The sequence below is a fragment of the Gossypium hirsutum genome, chromosome A05, assembly GCF_007990345.1.
Source record: "Gossypium hirsutum isolate 1008001.06 chromosome A05, Gossypium_hirsutum_v2.1, whole genome shotgun sequence".
Taxonomy (NCBI): Eukaryota; Viridiplantae; Streptophyta; class Magnoliopsida; order Malvales; family Malvaceae; genus Gossypium; species Gossypium hirsutum.
Window position 1 is genome coordinate 41122420 of NC_053428.1, and position 4882 is coordinate 41127301.

The 4882-nt window shown below is 34.0% G+C and overlaps 1 non-coding gene across 1 annotated transcript; it reads left to right on the forward strand.

Moving 5' to 3' along the window:
* Positions 1 to 940: 940 nt before the first annotated feature.
* On the forward strand, positions 941 to 1047 carry LOC121230142 (small nucleolar RNA R71). Its single transcript, XR_005928094.1, has one exon. It is a non-coding gene; the product is annotated as a small nucleolar RNA R71 (small nucleolar RNA).
* The last annotated feature ends 3835 nt before the right edge of the window (positions 1048 to 4882 follow it).

Genomic DNA, 4882 nt, shown 5'->3' on the forward strand with positions numbered 1-4882 from the left:
AATATATTTTTATATTAAATCTGTAAATATTTTTTTTGATATTTACAGGCTTGATTTATAGAAATAAGGTTCCAAAACTGCATTTTTTGACACCACTAGAAACTGGGTATTTACAAAAAGGTGTTCAAAGGAATGGTGGTATAGGTTTGGGGGATATGAGGAATTTAACAAAAGAAAAATTAAGCTGGAGGATGATAGGATTGTGGGGGAAAATAAGGTATGGACTAATTATAGTAACATTGAGTTAGAAATTTATGGGATAAGTGATATGCTTTGTAACAACTGCAAAACTTGGACTAATCGACCATGGATTTGGCGCACATTGGCTTGCACTATATGTAAACCTTTCTCTACTTTACTCACCCTAATCGCCAATGAAGGGTCACTACTATAAGTTGGTTTTCTCTCTTGGTCTTAGGGTGTCCTAAAAGGTAATGGAGGTTGGTATGGTGTGTTAGGTTTTAATGGGTTAAGATTTTGGTTCCCTTGGTTTGATGGTCTCGTTTGGTTCCATCCCCACCTAAGGTTAGGATGATCAAGCCATCCGAGTTATAGATGTTGGAGCAAGGGTTATATCATCGATTATCTACATAATTCATCTTCATATAGTTGCATTCATCGTCGTGTCATGTATTAAGATGGATTAGATTTCGTTAATTTTGGACTTGCGCATTGGCTTCATTCATCGCCAATTGATTTAACCTTTCAAGACTTGTTGATACTTATCCTCACTACCCACAACATTAGTTGCCGCTTATTTGGCTCGATATGTGAACCGCTTAGCCAACCACATGTAAGATTCATCGCCATATCATCAATGAGTTGACAAGCCTCGGCGTAGGTTTTGGAGATGAATGCTCCCGTAGATGCTCCATCAAGACTAGAGTGTAAGTTCCTATCAAGTCCATTGTAGTATATTTAAAGTTGCATCCAATCTTGTAGACCATGATATGGACACTTTTGCAACATTAACTTAAAGCCTTCCCATGCATCATATAATGACTCTCATTCCGATTGTCAAAAATTCATAATATCCATACGAAGTTTCATGGTCTTGCTCGGAGGAAAATACTTTGCCAAAAATTTGTTCACTAGCTCGTCCCAAGTTTTTATTGAATCTACCGACTGCAAATCTAACCATATAAAAGCATAGCCAGAAAGAGAGAAAGGGAATAACCGAAGACGTATTGCATTATCGAATAACCCATTATACTTGAAAATACCAAAAATGGTTATAAACCGCTAACGGTGTTGATTTAGATCCTCATTCATGACCCTCGAAATTGAAGGCTCAATTGTATCATTTTGATCATGGCCAATTTAATTTTGAAGTTATTAGCATTAATCGTCGGGTGATTAATGCTACCTCAAACAACATCTAAGTTAGGCATCTCATAGTCGCGTAAAGTTCTTTGCTCCATGGGTAGTTGCGGTGGTGGTTGAAGCTCTCCTTACGGATTTTCAATAGGTTACTCTCTTGATGGAAGTGGGATGTCTCTAGGGTGTTATGTCCTTCTTGTGTGTGTGATGATACATTCTGGTTCCGGCTCAAATGGTAAGACACCGTTGTTGGTTCGAGTCATACAACGTTTCCTACAAGCACAAGAAATTGAAGAAAATTAATTAACTTGGAAATAACAATAAACAGAAAATAAGGTTGTATCTACAAATCCTACTTTGACTTCTTATCTTTACATAAAAGTGTAAACTAAAAATTACTCAATCTTACATCGTCTTCCCCGGCAACGGTGCCAACAACTTGACTCGACTTGCATGTGCGTGTTAAAAACAATGAATTTATTAAATCATTTAAAGAGCTAGTTTTAACTGCAAGCATATAATGTCAGTTGTAATATTTATAGTTTTGATGGAACACAAAATATTACAAGGGGTCGAACCTAAAAGAAGAGGCGATCGAGTAATAACTAGCATACACAATAAAGTTTAAGTAGCTACTAATACGGATTTATACTACGGCAATTCATAACAAGATGAGTTTGTAAGAAAATTAAATATTCTACTCTAAGAACTAAATTCCAAGAATGAAAAACTAAAGGGACTATCCAACAAATACTAATGGGGGTTGGTTGACTTCGATGTGGTTCACCAAATCTCGGACTAGGGACATAAATCTCGTAAATTACCAAGTGGCTCCATTTTATCTTCCAATCTCAATTTTACTGACTTAGACGAATTAGGTTTGGTTTATCTTTCGATCTCGCTGGTTAGTCTGGGACTAATGAATGGGTGTGCGACAAGATTACCTTCTGGTCTCACTTTATCTTGATATTCTCTTAGGGCATCACTACCTAAGTTTTTAGTTCTATTCATATTAATCCAATTTGTTACAATTTAGTCCTTTATTCAAGGGGTTCAGTTTACCCACATCTCCATCAACCAACCTCCTTAAAGGTTTAGCTACACATGCTCAAAGTAAAGAAAATAAGCATAACAATAGAAAATAAGACAACCATGAAAATAAAGCTTGAGAAAAATATAAAAGTACAAACATATGTTAGGCCTCCCAATGGCACTAGCGGCCAATATGGGTCAAAAAATAGACAAAAATAAAAAATTTTCACTTATTAATTGAAAATACAAAAAATAACGAAAAAACTATGCTAAAAAATCTATTTTGCTCGAGAAAAAGCTTCTTAAGGGCGTCGAAAAAGCCTAATTTACCACATGGTTTATGGTAGATCAGGAAGCAATAGAGATATATTATGACAACCAATCTGCTGCTGCAATTGCAAAGAACCTTGTCTTCCATGGCAAGACAAAGCACTTCAAGATAAAATGTCACTTTGTTAGAGAAGTCGAGCAATCAAATGAAGTGAAGCTGGTTCATTGCAGTTCACTTGTTATTCTGACAAAGCCTCTTGGAAAGATAAGGTTCAAGAGGTTAAGATACGATATTGGAGTTCACAACATTATGGCCAATTAGGAGTGTTGCGAAGTAGCCATTCATGTAATAGAGAACTCGGATCACAAAGATGCGAGCTCATCCAATCTTGCGAGCTCACCCAGAGATACGAGCTAATCGAAAGCTACAAGCTTAACCAAAATTGCGACCTCATCAAACATACGAGCTCAAATAAGCTGTGATCAATGTGTGAACCAATTCGCAAACTGCCTAGTGTGAGCTATTATGGGTTTTGGCGAACCACTAAATGAAGTTCGAGCAGGGTTCACAAGTGCAGAATTTCATATGTTTTTTGCTTAGTTTGTTTGTTAAGATAACTTGTTAAAACTTTTTAGATATTGATTTCTCCTAATCAGTTTGTGTACAAGTTTTATTTTTACTTTTCCAAGATGGTTATTGGATTAGTTGATTACTTGTAAGAACTCATCATATACAATGTGATTTTTTGGAATGAAAATATGAGTGATATCCATATAATAGTTTATTCCATCTGGTAAGTGCGTGATTTTTCTCTTTGTTCTTGTTTTCTCTCTCAAAACACCAATAATTATCTTCTTTAATAAAAAAAATTGAACAACTGATTGGACCAACCCAATAAGTCAATCTAGTCCTATTTTTAATTTCATTGTTTCATGCAAAATGATAGATGTGAAGTATAAAACAAAAACAATATGTCAAAAAGGAAGTCAAAATAATGGGACACATTCCTATAACTCAAGTCTCATTCTCTTTAAATTCAAAATGGTGAAAATTTATCAAACAAACGGTTGATCCAATGAAATAAAGAAAAAGATCCAAAAGGGTAATCTTTAAAAAGTTGTAAGTTCTATAATGAATATTGACAGCTTGAACAAAATATGTATGATATGATTTTACTAACTTCTTTTTCTCTAAAGATGTAGAATCCAAAGGTGATGGAATGACTAAGGCTTGTGAGGAATTCACAAGGGTTGTGTGCTTGCCAGCATCTTTTTCACCTCACTTATGGGAGGTCGGTCTTTAGGATTTGCTTGTATGCACCACAATTCAACTACTATCATCTTTCTTGCAATCTCTATACTTTCTTTGCTCACAAGACCAAGAAATTCGGGCTCAATATTGTTTTGCTCTATATGCTCATAAATCCATCCAAAAAATATATCTTGCTAGTTGACTAATTTACCTAAAAAGGCCCATTTCCAAGTATATTTAAGGAAATGGGTTGATTTCTGCATTATTTACCGAGAAGGACCGATTTTGGCAAAACGCGTCCATGTAGGAGCGTTTTAAGGGGAAATTTTCAGCAAATCACGCCCCTGGAGGAGCGTTTTTACCACGTCAGCATAAAACGTACTGATATGGACGCGCTTTTGCCCATTCTCTGATAAAATTTTCAAAAAAGGGCATTTTTAAAAAAGTATATAAAAATAGACTATTTTTTTTAATTTACGAGAATAAGCCTTTATAAAAACCCAAAGTGGCAACACCATTTTTTTATTTTAAGGTGTCACCAATTAATATGGAAATAAAACTAACAAAGCAGATCTTTATATAGACCCAAAGTCTCATTTCCCTTATTTTCTTAAGCAATATAGGATATGAGACATGTGTATCTATAAGCTCATGAATAGATTTGCAAATTGTTCCTAAACAACGTGGGATTCCTTTCTCCTTTAACTAATAATACAAGATGCTATACTATATTTTATAATTTTTTTACAAAACAATTTCTATTTTTTTTATATTTTGTTAACATCTTCTCATATTATAAAATTATCTTTTGAGATCTTTAATCTTGTTGCATTTTAGAATTGTTAGCATATACAAAATGACTATTAAAAAAAAGAATAAATTGCACATATGAAACTTGTACATGCAATAATCTTCTATTCAATTTTAAATGTTTGAGGTTAATATTCATGCAATTCTAATTTTTAAAATAATTTTCCATTATTTAAATTTAGAAATTATACTTTTATT